We start from the raw sequence: 24,625 nt of genomic DNA, 5'->3' as shown, positions 1-24,625 counted from the left end.
TCCAGAGCGCACCCTTACATCAGAGCCTCCAGAGTCCTACCTTACATCAAAGTCCTCTTACATCCTCCAGAGCGCACCCTTACATCGGAGCCTCCAGAGTCCCACCTCACATCAGAGTCCTCTTACATCCTCCAGAGCGCACCCTTACATCAGAGCCTCCAGATTCCCACCTTACATCAGAGTCCTCTTACATCATCCAGAGTGCTCACTTAGTGCATCCAGAGTGCCCCCTTACATCCTCTAGGGTGCATCCTTAGTACCTCCAGAGTGTATCCTATTGGTACTAAGTTGGTGCGACAAAAGTGGTGTCAGACCACTGCCATTTTTAACACTTGTGACAAATAACTAATCAACCTCACATGCAGGGGCGGACTGACCATTTGGAAACTCGGGCACTGCCCGAGGGCCCGGGGTCAGTAGGGGGCCCCATGAAATGCCCCTGGTACCTTTTTCATAGGCTTTTTTGAGTTTGGGCAAGGACACAGGGGCCCCATGATCCCATATTGCCCGGGGGCCCCATGAGTTGTCAGTCCGCCCCTGCTCACATGGCATTGTCGCCGATACACAACAATGGCACTCTCAGCCTCACTTTGCACAAAGTTGTGCGGGACCACAATCTAATTGCCAAAAGACTGAGAGCAATTGTCACTGGGTTGGGTTAGCTAAGCAATTAACTCTTTAAACTGACATCACCAACTACTTTTATAGAGAAGTAGTAAACTTTCACAAGATTAGCAATAGCAGCTTATGATTTTAGAATAAATGTCTATAACATACACTGTCACCACAGACAGGCATATTCAGAGAATTACAATACAGTAGCACTCTTCAAGAGACAGGGATCCTTCGGGTTTTCGTTAGCGCATTAGAGACAGTTTTAACACTTTTCAAAATATGGTTTAATAATGAAAAGGGTAAAATGGTGCAAATAAAATATTTACAATAAAAGGTCCTACAAAGAAGCAATAATGCAACAGAGAAATTAAAAGGAATTGAGGGGGAGAATATTTAAGAACGTCCTGGTTCAGCAGAGTCCAATCAATCAAGCAAGATGATATATTGGCTCTCATATAACTTGACAGGTGTTCCTTGGTTTGATGTTAACCTCCCTGGTGGTATTCCCGAGTGTAGCTCGGGGTAAAGTTTCAGTACCACAAGTGGTAACCCCGAGCTACACTCGGGCTTACCATGCGGTGCTGCTCCAGGATCTGTTCTTCACTTACCTTGTCCTGCGCTTACCTTGCCGGCATCTGTCTTCTGGGTTCCATCCCCTGCGACGTCGGGACGTACATAGACGGAACCGGCGGGAAACTTGAAAATGACAAAAAGTGACGTTCACTAAATACACTAAAATCACATAGTAAAACATTACTGTGTCAAACCTTTTCACATACATTTTGTCCCGAGTGCTTTGTCCTGTGCCCTGCCTGCATTTTTACTGTTCTTTCTGCCTGGAAACTGAGAAATGTCCATGGCATCCAAAAAGTGTCTTTAGATCAAAATCGGTTTTAGACCAGCTAGAGAACAGCGATAGTAAATCAGAACTACTTGCAGAATTGAGTGATAATGATTCGTGGGGAAATTCGTCATCAGACTCTGAAAACGATTTTGTGACTGAGCGCAGTAATGTGTGAACTTGGTGCTATATTTCAAATTTCAGTGTTTTTGGTTTGATTATATTATTGAATTAAATTTATTATTATATTATTATTTTTATGATTATTTATTAAATTATAATTTATGATTTCGTGTTTCAAATTTTAACATACCCGGGATGTTCACTAGACTCTTGCTTCGGACAGATTTCAGTGAGTTATTCCTAAAAATTTCAGGCCTACAATAAAAAAAAAGACATATTTCCATGCAAAAAAATGTACTCTTTGAGCACAGAAATATGGACATAATCAGACTGCTAGGGAGGATAAACAAGAGCTGACCACTGCAAGGGCAGCCTTCTTTTCTTGTCATTAAGGGAGGGGGGAGTCAAACAATTGACAGAAATGACCTGACCAATCATTCGGTCTAAGGTGTGGCTGCTGGAATGTCACTATTTTTACGAGCATATCCCTGATACAGTTTTGTACAGGTATTAATATATTTGAATAACTACAGGTTACAGTCTATAAATAGAAACCTTGCACCAAAGAAATAAAAATGAATCAAAGTAAATGCTGCTGTTCAAAAAAAATGACTAAACATCAAATAAACTCATAAAGTGACACAGCGCAAATAATAAAAAGATGTGAGGAAATTAATAGAAGTCCAAAAAACAAACTCTCAAATTAAAGACCAGTGTCCCAAAAATCTGTGACAAAATTATAACTCTAACACAAACTTCATATATTTTTCAGCATGCTCACATCATCAGTGATAAATTATTTGACCACACTCACCAAATGCTGTGGATTCTCAAGCTGATATGGCTTTGAGAAGCAAAAAACAGGCTTAGAGGTGGAGTGTAGTTTCCTCAGATGTTATTTCTCCCCAGGGGCGGACTGACCATTGGGGAACTCGGGCACTGTAGGGGCCCCATGAGATGCCCCTGGTACCTTTCATAGGCTTTTTTGGGTGTGGTTTCAGTGTTGGCTAGGACACAGGGGCCCCATGATCCCCTATTGCCCAGGGTCCCCATGAGTTGTCAGTCCGCCCCTGTTTCTCCCTTTAACAATTTCTTACAGAATCTCCTTCCAGGATGATTCCACATAGGGTGATATAAAATATAAAAGAAAATGCCAATAGTATAATACTGTATGAGGGTCAAAGAAAATTTTCTTAAAAGACCTTCCTTACACTCACATTAAGTGGCTTTAAAACCAACTTCCATGGATTCACATGCCTCCCAAACAACCGATAATGATCCCTCCTTAACTTCCTCCAAGCTCTCACTCATGGATGGATGGATGAGGGTGATTCGATGAATTTGTGACCAGCTTGTATGGACAAAAAAGCCTCCCAAGCTGCCACTAATGATTCCTCCTTGATTTCCCCCCAAACTCTTGCTCATGGATGGATGGATGAAAAATGCAAAAGAAAGGATACCAAATAGTGTAACACTGTATAGAAAACTTTTAATAATAAAGTGATGCTTCAAATGCACTCACATTTTAAAACTGAGTAACAAGCCTTTTTTTATTAGATCAGGACTCCTTTAAACAGGCTCCAACAGCCCTCCTGACATTTCCAGCTAGGCAGACACAATTGATCAGCATTCAAATAATTTTCCCCACACTAAAGATGGCCACGGAACGCCGCATCAGCGTGTGTTTCACTCACCGGATATGACGTCACACGTTCAAGGTAGGAACCGGAAGTTACGTCAACGTGTTTGGCCCTCCGACAAGGCGTCGTCACGGGACACTAATGCCAGTTCTTCACTGCCAATACTGATCAATTGTGTCCGCCTAGCTGGAAATGTCAGGAGGGCTGTTGAAGCCTGTTAAAAGGAGTCCTGATCTAATAAAAAAAGGCTTGTTACTCAGTTTTATAATGTGAGTGCATATTACTGGCTACTGGTGGCGGCGGTAGGCTGACTCATGAGCTGCTGGCAAAAAATCACTTTGAAAAAAATATGAACAAAAATTGTGTTGCTCTGTATCCTTAAAATGGAAATAATAATACTTTTTTTAATAATTAAAATTTGTGTACACAGGGTGGATGTATACATGTGTAGCGCCCACTAGGTGGAGCTAGTGTAAGGTAAATTTATCTTTTGCTCATAGTGAAGGAGCCTGAATTTCTGTGGGTTCAGTGTGAGGTCAGAATGGGTGTTTTAGCAGGTTGGGAATCTATCGCCTCCACCTGGTTCTGGAGGTCCATGGAAGCTTCCAGAATCCAGTGGGTGGAAGGGTGCAGACCTCAATCTGAATATTCATGGCAGTCTTACCAATCCTAGGCTAAGAGGCCCTAGTAGTATGGTACACTAGCTCATAAATATGAGAGAGCCATGCTAGCAGGGGTCGGGTAGAAGATGGATTGCTGAGAGGTGTTGTGGTGCAGCCTGGGTAGGTAGGTAGACTGGAAGCTGACAGAGAAGTTGAAAGAGGGAGCTCAACTGCCCCACAGTCCACTGGGGAAGGACAGCCTGCAAAGGAGAGGAACTAGCCCAGTTGAAAGTAGTTCTACACCCCCAGGGCCTAAAAGGGAGAAGTCTGTTGGATGCAAGTTCTGGCAAGTCTTCAGAGGACAGTTCATAGTGTAGCAACCTCCTAGGTAGCTAGGGGGAGTTAGACTCCAATTGTTAGCTAGGGCTGAGTAGCAGCCTGGGAGTAATAGTTAGCAGGGGTCAAAATTTGGTTAGAGCTGAGAGGCTCTGCAGACCAGCCCTCTGGAATTTCCCCCTGTTCTAGACCTTTGGAGAAAGGTCTAGAAGCAGTGGGTGAATATGAGGAGTGGCTGGTCTGCACTTTTGAGGGAGCTTGGCCAGTCCCCAACAGGAGGCTTGGCAAGGGTACAGTACAACCCTTAAAATTGATTGAGCCTGCTCAAGGGGGAGAGAGGAGGAGCAAGAGAGAGAGTGAAAGAGAAGGATGTGAGGCTGGAGGCAGGAGACTATGAGGGGGCATAGATGGAGAGGGGCTCATCTGCAGGCAGAGGACCTTGGAAGGTGGAAATTTGGACTTCACCAGCCCCGAGAGAGAACCACCTGTGTGTGTGGCAGGGACAGAGTGACCCCGCTAGAAGGCCTGGTAGGAGCCACAGACCCAACGGCAGCACAAGAGAGGGACAAAGCAAGTAAACGTGCACCGCCTGGGCCAGTAATGGGAAAGGTCACTCTAGTAGGGTATTGGATTTCCTTTCTTACCTGGGACTGTTTCACTCTGCAGTGGATGACACTGAATCCCCTGCCCAGGGATTCTCCCAGTACAGCTGGATGAGGAGAGGAGTCATCTGGGGTCTGGGATGGTACTATCAGAGATGCTGGCTAGCTTTCCTGAAAATAAACTTTGCTGTAAAGACTTTAACACAGTTGCTAAGGAGTTTTTTCCTCAGCTGCCATTTCCCTTAGGCACCCCATATACCCCTTACACCATCCAAGCTTTAAACACCCCTAACTAAACTTCAGAACAAAGCTCAAGGACTGGTTACTGTCTCCTAATGCAGGTCTGAGTGAAGGAAATGCGTGTTGCCTGGCTGTGCAGGACTATAGGGGGACCCAAAACTTCAACAACTCCTAACGGGGTAGTGCTACAATAGCTTACCCAATCCTTTGTCCTGGGATCAGATACCATAGCCAGGTGGGCTGGTATTATGTGTACTAAGGGGATCAAAAGCTCCTACAAGTCACATTGCTAAAAAAAATCACTTGGGGATACCAAGCTCCTAGATGGGGATTATTCTACTAAGGACTGTGATGGTTGCGGCTGTAATGCAGTAAAGTGTTTGTCATTTTTTTTTATAAGTGTGCTAGAGCAGGAAACGTCCTCATTCTGCTGTTTTTTCAATAATATTGGGCATCATAACCCCTTTACCCCATTCAAGTTGTTAACCCCTAATAACAACAAACAAGCTCATGGACTGTGTACTGACTGTGGATGAAAGTGTGGAAAATGTGTGTTGCCTGGCTGTGCAGAGCTTAAGGGGGACCCAAAAACTCAGCGGCCCTCAAGATGGTAACGCTACACATATTTTTTTTTGTATATTTCACTATCGTGATTTCAACGGTAAAGGTGGATGTATATGTTTGTGGGAAAATGTGATGAGACATTAAAGCATATTGTGTTTTTTTTCACTTCACTTTTTGTTTTAAAGAAAAAGTGCAGCACGCATTTTATTTGTAAAAAATGTATTTCTATTTTACCCTCCCTGGCGGTATTCCCGAGTGTAGCTCGGGGTAAAGTTTCGGTACCAAAAGCGGTAACCCCGAGCTACACTCGGGCTTACCATGCGGCGTTGCTCAGGGATTCCCTGCAGCGCTTACCTTGTCCTTCGCTCCCGCGATGTCCCTCCTGCAGCGTCCCCGGCCATCTCCTCCGGCGGATGCCGGCATCCGGCTTCTGTGTTCCGGTCCCTGTGACATCGGGACGTACGGGCGCCGGAACCAGCGGCAAATTTGAAAGTTTTAAAAAATTAAGTTTTTTTTAAAACAAATATAACATAGTAAAACATTGCTGTTTCAAAGCATTTCACATACATTTTGTCCCGAGTGCTTTGTCCTGTGCCCTGCCTGCATTTTTACTGTTCTTTCAGCCTGGAAACTGGGAAAAGTCCATGGCGTCCAAAAAGCATCCTTTTAGGTCAAAAGCGGTTTTATACCAGCTAGAGAACAGCGATAGTAAATTAGAACTACTTGCAGAATTGAGTGATAATGATTCGTGGGGAAATTCGTCATCAGACACTGAAAACGATTCTGCGACTTTGTTCAGCGATATGCGAACTTGGCACTATATTTCAAATTTCAGTGTTTTTGGTTTGATTATATTATTGAATTAAATGTATTATTATTATATTATTATTTTTTATGATTATTTATTAAATTATAATTTATGATTTCATGTTTCAAGTTTTATCATATCCAGAATGTTTACTAGACTCGGACAGATTTCAGTGAGTTATTCCTAAAAATGACAGGCCTACAATAAAAAACTACATATTTCCATGCAAAATAATGGTACCGATTTTAGCACCAAAAATCTGAAATAATCATACCGCCAGGAAGGTTAAAGATACAGTGCAACACAATATTTGTTCAAATGCAGAAAAGTTTCCTGAACCAGATGCAACCCCTTTGGTGGAGCTGAACCACTGTAAGACCTATTACAGCACTGAACTGCATTCATAGTTACATACTGTAGTTACATAGTTAGTCTGGCTGAAAAAAGACAAAAGTCCACCCAGTTCAACCACAAAAAAAAAAAAAAAAAGTTGTAATCCTATACCCACAGTTGATCCAGAGGAAGGCAAAAAAAACCAGCAAAACATGATCCAATTTGCTGCTGCAGGGGAAAAAAAATCCTTTCTGATCCCCCGAGAGGCAATCGGATATTCCCTGGATCAACTTTTTTAGGTGTACAAACAGATTCCACAAACAAATCATGTCTGTAAACTCAAAAGTGTGGAAAGAAGATACGCAAAGTGATAAAAAAAAGATAAAAAGAGGAATGGTGGGAGAGAGTGAGAGAAAGAGAGAGATAAAGGGTTAAAGAAAGAGAGAAGGGAAGGGAAGAGTGGTGGTAGTGGTTGTGGTGTGGTGGGATAGAAAGAGAGAGAAGGAGAGGTAGGCAGAGAGAGGTAAGGAAGGGCAGAGAGGTGAAGAGAGACCCACAAAAAAAAAATCAGCAGCATGCAGTCCCAATCTAAGCCACTGGATGGTACTGTGTATCGTCATTCTGGCAGTTGGTGAATCAGGCTGTGAAGAGGGGAAGAAAGAACAATCTCCATTTTAACATTTTCTCTAGTAATTGAACTAATTACATCAAGAAAATGTTTACAATAATTTACATTTAAACTGTCTCTTCCAAATTTCCCAAATTGCTTTTTTTTTTAAGACGTTTACCACCACATTTTGTACATACTGCCTTATTTCTGCTAGTTTTGTATGTTAATAATATTACTAGTAATTACACAGGGAAGGTTAGGTGGGCAGCAAAGTATGATTTCACCTCTTGTTACTGTCTGAGTATGTGCAGCAGCTTGGTGGAGGACAGAAAACTGTTAGGGGAGATTGACTAGGTACTTCCTTGGACTCTGTCGGTGGACTGTGGGATGGCCATGAGCATTGGCAGATTCAGGTGGTCCACAGATCCCTTTTTTAAAACTTTGTTTATTTCTTTTCTTACATAACTCAAAATCTCAAGGTATTTACCTTTCTGTTTTATGTAATTCTCCAATTACAACCTCATTAAGTCTTCTCCATCCACAGTGCTGGCAGGATGTAAATCTGCAGGCAGGCCACAAATGGTATCTTTGGGACTCTGCCTCTTGGTAAATCTAAGACTTTCACCTTCTGATGACGCAGAATATTTGCACATGAAATTGTGACACTATTTTCTTTGTCTCTCACATCACACAGCAGCATATAAGGGGTTTACATCTCCTTGAAGAGCACCAAGCCACCAGATTCACCATTTATGGAGGTGACATTGATGAGATTATTTCTCAGAAGACATTTTCGCCAAGGCCGCAGAGTCTCCATAGAGAAGCAAAGAGAGCCTCAAATCGTCCGCCAGCCCTCAATCAGCAGCTGGTCCGATGACGCGGCAGATGAGGGAGATGATATATTACCAGCAATTGTGCTCATTAAAACAAGGGCACACTGCAAAATGAAAATTAGCCGGCGTATAGAGTAACCAAAATGATTCAAGGTTCAGCATTCTGGGAATAATTAACGAGACTCGCCGTGCACAATTTCAATAAAGAGACCAATGAGGATCTCTGAACTATGTGAGATCCCAACAGGATGGAAGAATGAATGTCGGAGAGACAAAAGGCAGATAATTCAACTCCGAAAGGTCGTTTGTGACTAAGGGAGAGAGAAAGAAATGGGTAGAGAGAGGAAGAAAGTGAAAAATATAGAAGGATCAGGCCAGGAGAGAGAGATGGGGGAGAGAGAGATATAGAGGGATCCAACCGGGGGAAAGAGAGAGATGGGGGGAGAGTGATATTGAGGGAAGTGGCTTTAGGAGACATATATAAAGGAAGTTGGCAGAGAAAGAGAGAGAGGGAGGGAGTGGTCGGAGAGAGTGTGATAGGGGGAGAGACTTAATGAGAGAGTGTAAGCCGTGTACCGGGGTGGGCTTCCCAGGATACAGTGAAGTCACGAACGAGGAAAGCAACCCCAACACCAGCTTTTGCCACAACAGAATTTTACTTAGATGTGGCAAGTAAACACAACCACAAATGCTGGAAACATACAATAAATTTACATACACCTAGCCCAAAGGCTGAGACCCTTGTGCTGCACAGCACGGCGCCTTCTGATGGATGAAGGTAGAAAGTGAAGTAATTTACCTACTGGCGGGCACAACTAAGCTGCCACACCTTACCTGTTATTACCCTAAAAGAGCAGGAATCAGTGTATGGGTGTATGGTATGGGCTAGCCTGCGGTGCAGCACAACAGCTTACAATCTTACACAAATCTACAGTATTCCCCCTCCCATAACTGGTCCTGTAGCACGTGTCTGAGTATTCCTTCTGAACAAAACGCCAGTCTGGCTTGAGTTTGTAGGATTTTATCAGCTCTCCAATGAGAAATGTCACTTTAAGTTGTGGAGTCCTTCCAATAATCAGTAACAACACTTGTGGCCTGACACAAACAGAGACCCTAACTAACTATAGGTCTGGACTCAGTCTATAGGCGCCAACACTGAAATGAGGTGCGTGCACGATCTTACCGACCCAGGTCTGCTTTGCATTTGCTGGTGACTCTGAACAGAACAAATGTCTCTCCAACAAGCTTGCAATATTGCAATGTATGCTGCGTTGTTCCTCTGCTCTCATCAGCATTACTGGCAGCAATCTTCCTTTCTCTGAACAGGATCAGGGTCTTGGACACAATCAGCTTCACTTAGCTTCAGCTCTGGTTACCGAGGGAAGCTCCCACAGCTGGATGTCATCGGATTCTCACCTCACACAGCCCCTTCATTCAGCATCGTTCAAAACTCCTCTTCCTATTCACTCCAACTCTGTGTGAAAACTCCACCTCTTCATGAATATACAACTATCTATGCAGTCTGAGGCTGTGTTAGAAAAACAGTGACATCTTGTGGCTAAACCGCAGAATTTCAGTCAAAACATTAATTTACTTCCACACAATCAGTGTTCAAACAATGAGAGCTGTTTCCCCATCTCACAAGAGCGAGATATAAAGGAAGCGGGCCGAGAGAGAAAGATGGAGGAAGAAGCCATGGAAGAGTGAGATGGGAAGAGAGAGATGGGAAGAAAGAGATAAGGATGAAGGGGGGGGGGAGTGGGAAAGGGACTGGTGGTGGTTGGATGAAGGTGCGTTGGCCCATCCGGCAGAAGTGGTGGGTGTCCTGCCCGGACCATACCCTGGTAGACTGTATTTCAGCATACTTTGACCAGGTGTGTGGCATGGCCCCTAGTTGTGTTAACCCCCTAGCTGAGGCCTATTAGGCTATTAAATGTGAGTCAGAGTATGGGCCAAGGGTTTCCGATCAGTCTTGCTGCAGTTAATTCACAATAGACTCCTAGCGTTGGATCTGACTTATCAGCCACAACAGGGGGTGCAACAACTCCCCATCTCTGTTTTATTATCCCTTACCCATGATATTGTGTCTGGACTCACCTCCTATCCCTTTTATGTTATTCCTTACCCCTATTAATGAGTCTGGACTCGCCTCCTATCCCCATTACAATATATTTACTCAGATATTGTCCCTGAACTCATCTCCTATCCCCCTTATATTATATCTTACCCCTAATAATGTTCCTGGGCTCACCTCCTATCCCTTTTATATTATCCTTTACCCTAATAATGTCCCTGGACTCACTTCCTCCCACTTTTTCTATTATCCCTTCCCCTAATAATGTTTCTGAATTTTGCTCTTATCTCCTTATATTATCCCTTACCCCTGATAATGTCCCTTGACTCATCCCCTATCCCCTGTTATTGTACCTGGAATCACCTCCTGTCCCCTTTATATTATTCCTTACCCCTGATAATGTCTTTAGAATCACTTCCTATCCCCTTATAGTATCCCTTACCCCTGATAATGTCCCTAGACTCACCTCTTATCCCCTTTATATTATCCCTTACCCCTGATAATGTCCCTAGACTCACCTCCTGTCCCCTTTATAGTATCCCTTACCCCTGATAATGTCCCTAGACTCACCTCCTATCCCCTTTATAGTATCCCTTACCCCTGATAATGTCCCTAGACCAGGGGTGGGCAACTGTGGCCCTCCAGCTGTTGTAGAACTACAAGTCCCATGAGGCATTGCAAAACTGACAGTTACGAGCATAACTCCCAAATGCAAAGGCAAGATGGGACTTGCAGTTCACCAACAGCTGGAGGGCCACAGTTGCCCACCCCTGCCCTAGACTCACCTCCTATCCCCTGTATAGTATCCCTTACCCCTGATAATGTTCCTAGACTCACCTCCTATCCCCTTTATAGTATCCCTTACCCCTGATAATGTTCCTAGACTCACCTCCTATCCCCTTTATGTATCCCTTACCCCTGATAGTGTTCCTAGACTCACCTCCTATCCCCTTTATAGTATCTGTTACCCCTGATAATGTCCCTAGACCAGCAATGAGCAAACTACGGCCCGCGGGCCGTATACGGCCCAGCGGACCTTTTAATCCGGCCCGCGGAGCTAGGCTCCTCTCACAGTCCGCCCTGAAGACCGGTGCAGCATGAAAATCTGTCTCCTGTGAGGATCTGTCCCCCTCGACGTATCTGCGCATGTGCCGGAGATCGCCGATCGGCTGCTGATGCCTGAAACTGGCACATGCGCAGATACGTCGAGGGGGACAGATCCTCATAGGAGACAGATTTTCATGCTACACCGGAACGAAGCGGGAACACGGCGAGAGGAACGCAAAGGTAAGTGAATTGACACAGGGGGGACTTGGGGACTTAATATGGGGGGATGAATTACTATATGGGGGATGAATTACTATGGGGGATGAATTACTATATGGGGGATGAATTACTATATGGGGGATGAATTACTATGGGGGATGAATTACTATATGGGGGATGAATTACTATATGGGGGATGAATTACTATAGGGGGGATGAATTACTATATGGGGGATGAATTACTATGGGGGATGAATTACTATATGGGGGATGAATTACTATATGGGGGATGAATTACTATGGGGGATGAATTACTATATGGTGGATGAATTACTATATGAGGGATGAATTACTATATGAGGGATGAATTACTATAGGGGGGATGAATTACTATATGGGGGATGAATTACTATATGGGGGATGAATTACTATGGGGGATGAATTACTATATGGGGGATGAATTACTATGGGGGATGAATTACTATATGGGGGATGAATTACTATGGGGGATGAATTACTATAGGGGGGATGAATTACTATAGGGGGGATGAATTACTGTATGGGGGATGAATTACTATATGGGGGATGAATTACTATGGGGGATGAATTACTATAGGGGGGATGAATTACTATATGGGGGATGAATTACTATGGGGGATGAATTACTATGGGGGATGAATTACTATATGGGGGATGAATTACTATATGGGGGATGAATTACTATATGGGGGACGCATTACTATATGGGGGATGAATTACTATGGGGGATGAATTACTATATGGGGGATTAATTACTATATGGGGGATGAATTACTATAGGGGGGATGAATTACTATATGGGGGATTAATTACTATGCTTACTATGGGGGAATATTAGTATACTTACTATGGATGACACATACACATCATTCATCTACTCTTGGTCTGTCCCCCGGGTCCAATATATGAACCCATTGCGGCCCTCAAGTCAAAAAGTTTGCCCACCCCTGCCCTAGATTCACCTCCAATCCCCTTTATAGTATCCCTTACCCCTGATAATGTCCCTAGACTCACCTCCTATCCCCTGTATAGTATCCCTTACCCCTGATAATGTTCCTAGACTCACCTCCAATCCCTTTTATATTTTCCCTTACCCCTGATAATGTACCTAGACTCACCTCCTATCTCCTTTAATTTATCCCTTACGCCTGATAATGTCCATGGACTCTCCTCCTATCCTCAATATATAATTTCCTACCACTGGCAATGTCCCTGGATGTACCGTCACTTTAAAATTTATGATATATAGCTGATCCTGTTTATTTGTAGCTATCTTCATCAGCAATAACGGGACCCCCATCAGTGATCTCTGCTGACTGATGTCTGACCATTCACATGTATGTATTTGTGCTGTCAGTATGTGGACCAGCATTGCATCGGAAACAAATAGATATGGTAAATCAGTTCCTGTTTGTTAGGGAAGAGGGAGGGGGATATTTTTCTGCACAAATGATTATAAACTTTATAAGATCTGGAAGGATGGGGGGGGGGGGGGGCAGGGTTTCTCTATAGTATATCCTGATAAGGATGAAGGGGGGCTGGTATTACACAGTGTTACAATATTCACATTATCATCTTTGTGTGCTGTATACATCCAAATAGAGAGACACGTGATCCATTATTAGCTCATGTCATGTCTAAGAGATCAATCACTGATTAGACCTGTCGTCACATCGGAGCTCCACCATATTCTGTCCACAAAGTGATTAGAGCCGTCAGTCAGCGTTTAATGTCGTTCCGTCTCCCCGTATGACTCCTCGACCAGCAGCGCCATCATTCTTACATAAAGGGGACTCGTCAATTTCTGACACTTACCTTTAGTGATGAGAATAGATTATTTTATTCCGCCGGATATACTTAATCGTTTTGACCTTTACTCAGTTGTCATTATCCATCTTTGTAATACGCCATCCATCATTTCTCCATCTTACCGTCATTTCTTGGAGAGTAAAATAAGTTTTTGCCTTAATAAAACTTTGTGAAGTCTGTGAGGATAATGCTAATTTCCCAAGTTCTTTCAGAGGAAGTAGAGGTGACTCTGTAATGTCCATGAGCCATGACACACAAATTCTACTTTGGAGATAAAATCTAGGCCAATCTGAGAGATTCATAGCTGGGATGTTGGTGGAGGTCACCCAGCAAAACCACTAATCAGTCTTGGTTCTAGGTCTTCTCTGAAACTGCTCTTTATCCCTAGAGCTTCATCCAACACTTTCCAACTCCTCAAGCCTTTGTATATACCTAGCCAGTCTGCCTACTTGCTCATCACCCACTCATAAACTCACCCAACCACTTTATCCTTAGAGCTTCATCCAGCATTTTCCAACTCTCCAAGCCTTTGTGTATACCCAGTCACTCTGCCTACTTGCTCATCAACTCACCAACCACTCAAATCCCATAATGTAATTTCTCATGTTCCAGGACTTCTCTTAAGCTGCTTTCATTCACTGAGCTCCATCCACTACTCACCAAACTTCCAAATATCTCATTGTCCCTCCTCTATCTTCTTTGCCAGAAATGAACCTTCCTATACAACATGTGTATGGGTTATTTATGGTGGGCTATGGATGGAAAATTTTTAGGAAACGTCTGCATAAAATATTAAGTCTGCAATTTGACAGGGATCCATTATGATGGTTGTTACTAGAAATAACTCTCAAATGAGAAGAAAATGTTACTTTGTTTACAGAGAGTACAGCAACATTCCCAGGGAATCCTGATATCTTTGCAGAGAGTTTTACCACATTGCCAGAAAAATGCTGTCACATCACAAGAAGGTGCTGTTGCAGTTCAGGGCAGTGTACCATGTTCAGAAGAATGCCATTCCATGCTGACCCTGCAAATCCTACAGTTCGGCAGACTCCACACACTAACCCACCTTCTGTGTGGTCTGGTAATGGTAACATCAACACACTGGTGATGTTGCCCCTCTGCTGAACTCGGTCTATCCCATGAGCAACCATAGGTATCCCCTTCGTTCACTCTATATAACATAATGATTGCATCACTACCCGTGCAAGGGCTGTGGATTGAGGCATGTGGTACTCCAAAATGATTAGTAAACATCAGTTAGAAGACAGTCTTCTATCAAAGTAAATGTGAGTACAGAACATTATATTTCCTTACAGTTTTAGACCATGGGGTAAATCACTCTGGCATCGTGCTCCAATGTATAACCGCTGCTACTGTACAGCTTTGGCATACCCTTTGGCGCTATATAAATACTGTATAATAATAATACCCAGTGCAATCTTCAGAACACAATACAATCACAGAGATCATTTTTAAGGCTCATGCATACTTTTGCTCAAAAAAACAGCTTTTAAAGGTGTTCAAGCTTTTTTTTTCTCTACCTCTAAATTCACCTCAATGTTAGTCCATATACACTATAGGCATTTGCAGGAGCTAAAAGGCAGGGGTGTTTAGAAGCAGAAAAAGTAAACACCAAAGTGGCATTCAGGAGAGGAGCTTTTGAGCATAAAAAAACACAAGAGTCTAAATGAGCATAAATGCTAGGCCAGGGGGCCAACTCACGGGGCCCCCGGGCAATAGGGTATCATGGGGCCCCTGTGTCCTTGCCCAAACTCAAAAAAGCCTATAAAAAAGGTACCAGGGGCATCTCATGGGGCCCCCTACTGACCCCGGGCCCTTGGGCAGTGCCCGAGTTTCCAAATGGTCAGTCCGCCCCTGCGCTAGGCTTGTTAACACATATTCGCACGTTAATACATTGTAATTGCCAGAATAAATTAATGTTCTGGCCAATAGATTGCAATAACGCCAGATACGTGAACACATGTTAACATGTATAAAAATGTGTGTAAATGTATGGCATAAATTCATTTTTTACCTTGTTATTCTACAGCAAATTTCCTATAGGAGAAAAGGCATCATAGAGAATATAGTGTGCATATGGCCTTAGGGTCTTTACTCACAAGTCCCCAGGAAAGCTGCCTCCTTCCAGCTCAGTGAGTGAGACAATCCTTCTTCAGACCTGATCCCTTGAAGAAAGTTTGCTGTCAGATCCAGGCTGCTTCTAGGTCTCAGCACTGAAACTCCTGACACTTTGCAGAACAGCAACCCAGTCCTTAAGCTGCCTCAGGGGCCTGGGAACCCTCCTTCCTGGGCAAAGACAATGTCTCCAGTGCTTCAGATTATTCATCAGCTTCCCCAGCCACCATCTGGGAACACCTCCACAGGAATTGACTGGTCCTGATCAATATTCAGTCTGGTTATTTGAATTTTCCCTCCCTAAGCTCTAGAAACGTCTTCTAGAGGCAGGGGGAGGCAATAAAATTCCCAGCCTGTGAAACCCTGAACAGACCAGCAATCTCTGCCCCTTCATTACAAAAGGAGCCAAAAAAACTATATTTGACCAAAAAAGGAACAACTTAAAGTGGTTCAGTAGCACAAAATATCATATAGTGAATAAAACAATAAAACTAAATATCAAAATATGACCTTTGATGTGAAGAGGTCCTAAATAAAGTCCTTAATAAACCCACAAAAATCTTCAAGTTCTCCAAGAAAGTTCATCACGTGTACAAAATGAAATGTCCCCCCTTTCGGGTGTGCACTCACCAAATGAATATGCCCCCCACTGTCATGGTTGGCCAAATCACTTAAAGAAAACAATCACCATCTCCCATACACCAAGATGTCACTATCTTCAGGATGCACAGGTATCATTCCATGGATTGGTTGGTAATAGGTATAAAGGCATTGAAAATGGTCACAGCCACCCTTCTTCCTCCTCTGTCATCACCTCACAAATGGTCATGTAAGGGAAAAAAATACAAAAGAGACACCCAAATGGTGCAGTACAAAATGCCTTCTTTATTGGCCCAAATAGATAGCCAATATCAAGCTCAAAAATGCTGCAGATAGAGAATCCAAACCATGTGAAGCCCTGCAGTACTCTCACCACTGCTGAGTGACACAAAATGGTGCCAATTATGTCACTTCCGGTTCCGCTCTCGTCACTTCCGATTGCCGCACAGTCCCGCTCTGACGCATTTCATCACTTCCTATGAGGAAACATAACTAGGAGGGCCTGACATAATGTAATGCAGAGAGTCCATCTGACAATTTTCTGTTTACTATGGGGGTTCTAGGAATGGAAATCTCCATGTAGCGCTACCTTCGTGAGGGCCACTGTATTGTGGGTACCCCTAAGCTTCTCTCTGCACAGCCAGGCAACAGGTATTTCTTACACAGACCTGCATCCAAAAGACAGTGACCAGTCCATGGGCTTGGTTTTGTTGTTTTTTTTTAGGGGAAATCAGCTTAGGGAAATAGGGATTATGGAATGCCCAGTTTGGCTTGAATCAATGGAAGGGGGACGCTTCCTTCCTATGTACACAGGCAGATCCTGGACTGTTCTTTTCTTGAAAGCTGTCAGTCATTGTGGATCAGTAGCAACAGCCCTTTATGGGTGAGGAAATAGCAGCTCCTCAAAAAGTCAGCTTAACGTCTCGTAACTACATGCAGGGATGTCTTTTCTCCCCCTGCAGACCTGGTCCCAGCTCTGCAGCCTGCAGACACTATCAGCCCTCCTGGCTTCTTGAAAGATCTCCCGGGACAAAGATAAGGGTCCTTAGAAAGCTTGCTATGTGTGGCAGTCTTTCCCCTTGTAGATCCCAGAAAGTGCTGCTGTACTCACCCTGTCTTCTTTGTTCCCCACTGCTCCAGGTCTTGATTCCAATCACACCTCCTTGCTGAATGTATCATCCTGAGCCAGCCCGAGCCCAGCTTGGAGGCTGGCCCCCCCTAGACCTAGGGTACCCCTCCCAGGCACTGACAGTCTCCTCAGCATTCCATCTTCCAACCGACTCCTCTGTCAGCCTGACTTTCCCATATTTATGAGCCAGTCCACCACTCTACCAGGGCCTCCAAACTTGGGATTGGCCAGACTCCCATGAACATGAAGATTAGGTCTCCACCCCTTCCCGCTTACTGACTTCTGGAAAGTTCCATGGTCCTCCAGTCAGGAAGAGGTGATAGAGCCACAACCTGTTAAGTCATCCAGCTGACCTGCAATAACCCGACCTCAATCACAGACTTACACAATTACCATAAGTCATACACAATGATTTTACCTACGATACACTACACTAGAGGGTGCTACATTTATTTATCAGTGCCTGAAGGAAGAACTGTCTGTGTTACAGCAACCAGTTAGATTCCAGTTGACATTTTATTAGTGCAGGATAAAAACTGACCAGAATATTTAATGGGTTATTGTGAGGAACACAGACAATTCTTCTTTCAGATATTTTGACAGCTGAGTTCCAGTGTTTTGCCTGTGGGTGGCTGCGCCATGGTGTGGTGGTAGTGAATGCAGTCCAACTGCAGATAACAGAACTTGTATAGAAGTCATGACCCAAAAATACAACCTGTCTAATGGGAAGGCACCTGACGGGACACTCACAGATCAGAACAGTAATGCAGAGCGGAGCAGGGCCAGTGTGCTGACAGTGCTGTCACTGAGAGTGAAATGCAGCCTGGCCAGTCTGTACCCAATTTGGAGGATTCCTGGAGATGATAGCATGCTCCTCACCTGTCACTACTTGTGCGGTATCTTTCCCTACCACCATTCACTTTCCGTGACAGATGGGTAACCAGTCCCTGCCCTGTCCACTCAGAAAATGCGTGCCAAACCAGGGAGCCAGGGTAGACCTGAATAGACTCTGCCTGACCCAAGATGGCCATCCAACTTTCTCAGCGACCCTGGAAACCATAGAGGAACATGTTCCTCCTGACCCTTCTCCTCTAATACCCCTGCGTTTGGGCGGCATGTGCAGTGGAGAAAGGAGACTGCACCTGCCTACATTCCTTTAAAGTTCAGTTACATCTGTACTACATTGCACTCCTTCACCCCACTTTATGCCGGACCTCTTGGGTGCCTTCTTGCTTTTTGCTGGCAGTGCTGGCCTCCTCCACTGCCACTCTAGGTGTACAGAACCATTTAAGTATTTGAAGAGTTGATGCGCAGACACAGCCAGCAGAGAACTGAGGGGGGGGGTCAGGGGTTGAGGGGTCTGGCTTGATTACATTAGTTGGCTAGGAAGGAGAGCTGTATTTTTTACAGTAAATATGTAAATATACAGTTGTACATTAAAGTGAACCTTTCTATTCCCCAAATGTGAAGTTTCAGACACCTACAGTGGGGATCGAAAGTTTGGGCACCCCAGCTAAAAATTTGTATTAATGTGCATAAAGAAGCCAAGGAAAGATGGAAAAATCTCCAAAAGGCATCAAATTACAGATTAGACATTCTTATAATATGTCAACAAAAGTTAGATTTTATTTCCGTCATTTACACTTTCAAAATAACAGAAAACAAAAAAAGGCGTCTGCAAAAGTTTGGGCACCCTGCAGAATTTATAGCATGCACTGCCCCCTTTGCCAAGCTGAGACCTGCCAGTGTCATGGATTGTTCTCAATCATCATCTGGGAAGACCAGGTGATGTCAATCTCAAAGGTTTTAAATGCCCAGACTCATCTGACCTTGCCCCAACAATCAGCACCACGGGTTCTTCTAAGCAGTTGTCTAGAAAACTGAAACTGAAAATAGTTGACGCTCACAACGCTGGAAAAGGCTATAAGAAGATAGCAAAGCGTTTTCAGATGTCAATATCCTCTGTTCGGAATGTAATTAAGAAATGGCAGTCATCAGGAACAGTGGAAGTTAAAGCAAGATCTGGAAGACCAAGAAAAATATCAGACAGAACAGCTCGCAGGATTGTGAGGAAAACAATTCAAAACCCAAGTTTGACTGCACGATCCCTCCAGAAAGATCTGGCAGGCACTAGAGTTGTGGTACACTATTCCACTATAAAGAGATACTTGTACAAATATGGTCTTCATGGAAGTGTCATCAGAAGAAAACCTCTTCTACGTCCTCACCACAAAAATCATCGTTTGAACTTTGCAAATGAACATATAGACAAGCCTGATGCATTTTCGAAACAAGTTCTGTGGACCGATGAGGTTAAAATTTAACTTTTTGGCCGGAATGAGCAAAGGTACGTTTGGAGAAGAAGGGGCACAGAATTTAAAAAAAAGAACCTCTGTCCAACTGTTAAGCATGGGGTTGGATCAATCATGCTTTGGGGTTGTGTTGCAGCCAGTGGCACAGGGAACATCTCATGAGTAGAAGGAAAAATGGATTCAATAAAATTTCAGCAAATTTTGGATGGTAACTTGATGCCATCTGTGAAAAAGCTGAAGTTAAAGAGAGGATGGCTTCAATAAATGGATATTGATCCTAAACACACCTCGAAATCCACGGGGGATTACATCAAGAGGCATAAACTGAAGGTTTTGCCATGGCCTTCACAATCTCCTGACCTCAACATAATTGAAAATCTATGGATAGACCTTAATAGAGCAGTGCGTGACAGACAGCTCAGAAATCTCAAAGAACTGGAAGACTTTTGTAAGGAAGAATGGGCAAAGATACCTCAAACAAGAATTGAAAGACTCTTGGCTGGCTACAAAAAGCGTTTACAAGCTGTGATACTTGTCAAAGGGGGCAGTACAAGATATTAACTCTGCAGGGTGCCCAAACTTTTGCAGACGCCATTTTTTTGTTTTCTGTTATTTTGAAAGTGTAAATGATGGAAATAAAATCTAACTTTTGTTGGCATATTATAAGAATGTCTAATCTGTAATTTGATGCCTTTTGGAGATTTTTCCATCTTTCCTTGGCTTCTTTATGCACATTAATACAAATTTTTAGCTGGGGTGCCCAAACTTTCGATCCCCACTGTATATTATCCTCCTCTAGCTCCTTCATACACTCTTCTGTTTCCACCCAAACAGCAGCAGCCAACCAGACAAACCAGCTCTGTTACATATACAGTTCCTTGAAAAAGTATTCATACCCCTTGAAACTTTTCATATTTTGTCATGTTACAACCAAAAACATAAATGTATTTTTGGGGGATTTTATGTGATAAACCAACACAAAGTGGCACATAATTGTGAAGTGGAAGGAAAATGATAAATGGTTTTCAATTTTTTTTCACAAATAAATATCTGAAAAGTGTGGCATGCATTTGTTTTCAGCCCCCTTTACTCTGATACCCCTAACAAAAATTTAGTGGAACCAAGTTCCTTCAGAAGTCACCTAATTAGTAAACAGCGTCAACCTTTGTGTAATTTAATTTCAGCATAAATACAGCTGTCCTGTAAAGCCCTCAGAGGTTTGTTAGAGAACATTAGGGAATAAACAGCATCATGAAGGCCAAGGAACACACCAGACAGGTCAGGGATAAAGTTGTGGAGAAGTTTAAAGCAGGGTTAGGTTATAAAAATTAATCCCAAGCTTTGAACATCTCACAGAGCATTGTTCAATCCATCATCTGAAAATGGAATGCATAATGCACAACTGGAAACCTACCAAGACATGGCCGTCCACCTAAACTGACAGGTTGGGCAAGGAGAGCATTAATCAGAGAAGCAGCCAAGAGGCCCATGGTAATTCTGCAGAGATCCACAGCTCAGGTGGGAGAATCTGCCCACAAGACAACTATTAGTCGTGCACTCCACAAATCTGACCTTTATGGAAGAGTGGCAAGAAGAAAGCCGTTGTTGAAAGAAAGCCATAAGAAGTCCAGTTTTCAGTTTGCGTGAAGCCATGTGGGGGACACAGCAAACATGTGGAAAAAGGTGCTCTGGTCAGATGAGACCAAAACTGAACTTTTTGGCCTAAATGCAAAATGCTATGTGTGGCGGAAAACTAACACTGAACATCACCCTGAACACACCATCCCCACCGTGAAACATAGTGGTGGCAACATCATGATGTGGGGATGCTTTTCTTCAGCAGGGACAGGGAAGCTGGTAAGAGTTGATGGGAAGATGGATGAAGCCAAATACAGGGCAATCTTAGAAGAAAACCTAAGTGACATAAGCACTTCTATTCACCTAAGCTCTCTTAGAAGAAAACCTGTTCGAGTCTGCTAAAGACTTGAGACTGGGGCGTAAGTTCACCTTCCAGCAGGACAACAACCCTAAACATACAGCCAGAGCTACAATGGAATGGTTTAGATCAAAGCATATTCATGTATTAGAATAGCCCAGTCAAAGTCCAGACCTAAATCCAACTGAGAATCTGTGGCAATTGCTGTTCACAGACACTCTCCAATATGACAGAGCTTGAGCTATTCTGTAAAGAAGAATGGGCAAAAAATGTCCCTCTCTAGATGTACAAAGCTGGTAGAGACATCCCCAAAAAGACTTGCAGCTGTAATTGCAGCGAAAGGTGGTTCTACAAAGTATTGACTCCAGGGGGGCTGAATACGAATGCACGCCACACTTTTCAGATATTTATAAAAAAACTTTTGAAAACCATTTTTCATTTTCCTTCCACTTCACAATCATGTGCCACTTTGTGTTGGTCTATCACATAAAATCCCAAAAAAATACATTTATGCTTTTGGTTGTAACATGACAAAATGTGGAACATTTTCAAGGCACTGAATACAAATTTTGACTTTTGTTAAAGTCAGCTGCTTAACCCTCATCTCCTTCCCTAACTCCTCCTCCTGGTTTCTGACCATGTGCAGACAATGGTGATACATGACTGTTACAGGTAGGGCAGAAGTGTTGAATGTGTGCTCTGTGAATGACAACATGACTTTGACTTCTTTATGCTCTGCAATATATACCCAATTTCGGAACATTGTAGATCTCAGAGGCAGACTTGTGTGACATTTGCTCACTACCTTGTCTAGAAGCTGATTAGCTCACATATGGCTTCTGTTTCTGTAATCATTGATAAAGGAAAGGATCAATTTAAAGAGTATCTCCACCCAAAACTGATATTTTGGGATTTTATGGTTGCTGGCAAATTGATCCCTGCACTGGTTTCTTGTATTATTCCCATGGTAAGACCTCTTGACCTTTTATATGTGGATGGAGCAGTTGGTACATTAATTATTTATTTATTATAGGTACCTATATAGTGACATCAATTTATGCAGTGCTTTATATATATATTGTACATTCACATCAGTCTCTAACCCTCAAGGGGTGTACAATTTAAGGTCCCTAACTCACATTCATACATACACATACTAGGGACAATTTAGACAATATCCAATTAGCTTACCAGCATGTCTTTGGGGTGTGTGTGGGGGGAGGCTGGGGTGCCCGGGGGAGGCCTCCGCGGGCACGGGGAGAACATGCAAATTCCAGGCAGGTGGTGCCGTGGTTGGGATTTGAACCAATGACCTTAGTGCTGCCAGGCAGAAGTGCTAACCATTTAGCCACTGTGTTGCCCCAAAGGCAGTATGTTGCGTGGAAAAGAAGACACAACTAAAACTTTGGCTCCTCCCATCCAGAAAGAGAAGCTAACACTCTCTAATAAACAGCTCCACTGTCACACACAGCAGATCCCAAACATGAACCGACCATTGGTTCATTTCCCTCACTGACAACTCATATCTCTCTCTGCTCAGCAGTCTGACGTCTTCCTGGTCAGTCTTGGAATAGACTTGTTGTCATATATTTTCCAATCAATAATACGATTGCTGAGCTTCATCCTGCAGAGCGGCTGTATAAATTCATCCTCTTTACGCTGTCATGTCTGCTCAGCCCGCTAAACACTGTACTGGCTTCAATTTCACATGTGACGATCGGCCTGTCTGTTCTGTTCTATTCATCATCATAAACACAAATCAACCTGCAATCAAAGCTTGTTTTCTATTATCGCCTCATCGCGGATGATAATAGATGACGCGGGAAGGTGACTGCGCCGCGGCAAATGAGAACAAAGTGCGCTCATTGCGGCACACAAAGACAGTAAATAACAATACAAATGATTGTAGTGCTCACATCTGTACTGCCATAAACCGCAGACATTTCACTGACTGATAGAAAGGTCAGCGGCTGTCCAAGATATGCGGCTTTATTATAACCCTGTATATATTAAATGCAGGCTTAAATGGTGAATGAAATAAGATTATTATTTGTGTAAAACTCTAGAAACCACAAATTGAGGAAAGTTAATATCCAAATCCAGTATAAATTATATCAGATCTGCTAGGCTTTCCTGCAGGGGTCTGTCAACTGTCTTCAGGGACCCCAAACTTCACATTTGTTACTATCCCAGGTCACCTAGATTTGTTTTCCAATACTTCTGTGACAGTCTATAACAGTATAGGTGCTGAGAATAACAACAACTACATCAGCATCAGTATTCAGTAGAGATATATTCTTCAACCAGTAGATGGCAGTGGTTATAAGTTTGTAGCTGCATCTATGGTTAAACTCTATGTCTTTTCTCTTTAATAACGTTCCTGTTTCCTGTTAGCAGAGTAGCAGCAGACAAACACATGTGGACTGTGCACTGTCTCTTCTGTAGGGCTATAAACAGAATCTATAACAAGTGGGCACTCAAAGGCCTGCTAATTACATAGACATGAGTCTTCTAGTTAGTGGCATTCTGTTTTGTGGATCTCCCTGTCAGTACCGATCTCCCGTAATGTCAGTAAGGAACAGGTGGCGCCCCATCACTGCCGAAATGAGACGATTGCAAATGTTGGCAAATTAATTGGCAGACAACTGTCACGTCTTCATCCATGTGCAATCCTAGAGACGGTGATGATGCACTAATGTGAGGGGACGCAATTCCTCTTCCTGGACCAGATTCTCTTAATTGTCTGTTCATTTTAATTAGAAGAATAGATGCTGTTTATTAGACAGCTGGAATGAAATAACAAGAACCATTAGAAGCTCAGATTATGGATACAATTACTGCAACCCTGAAACCAGGATCAAGACAATTCTCAGACAGACAAGCTGTGTGCAGGCCATATCACTTCTTACTGGTGTCAAGACCACAGCATTGTGAGTACTGAAAGAACTAATATATCGGTCATTTTGACTTATTTGGTGCCAAGAACAAATGCAACAATTTCCAGAGTGCAGACATACTGTTCAGTACAGTCTATTTCAGCATTTTCCAGCACACAGGTTATGACTCAGAAGGCCTTTGGCATTCCGTATACTGTACATATGTTTATTTTTTATGTTCACAACTGCAACATAGCCTTTTTTTAATTCTGGTAACTTTTGAGTCAGAATAATATAA

The 24,625-nt window shown here is 43.2% G+C and overlaps 1 protein-coding gene across 1 annotated transcript in view; it reads right to left on the bottom strand.

The window, feature by feature from the left end:
- Nucleotides 1–24,625, bottom strand: part of RERGL (RERG like) — a 232,941-nt gene that overhangs the window by 74,017 nt on the left and 134,299 nt on the right. Inside the window, exon 2 of the mRNA XM_089689092.1 lies at nt 1,224–1,311. The gene's annotated coding sequence lies outside the window, so the exon portion shown is untranslated. The remainder of the gene's footprint in view (nt 1–1,223; nt 1,312–24,625) is intronic.

Source organism: Staurois parvus, unplaced genomic scaffold, assembly GCF_062004578.1.
Source record: "Staurois parvus isolate SC_StPar_1 unplaced genomic scaffold, SC_StPar_1.0 ptg000469l, whole genome shotgun sequence".
NCBI lineage: Eukaryota > Metazoa > Chordata > Amphibia > Anura > Ranidae > Staurois > Staurois parvus.
Note: the sequence above shows the minus strand (reverse complement) of the source record. Positions and strands in the feature narration are given on the sequence as shown.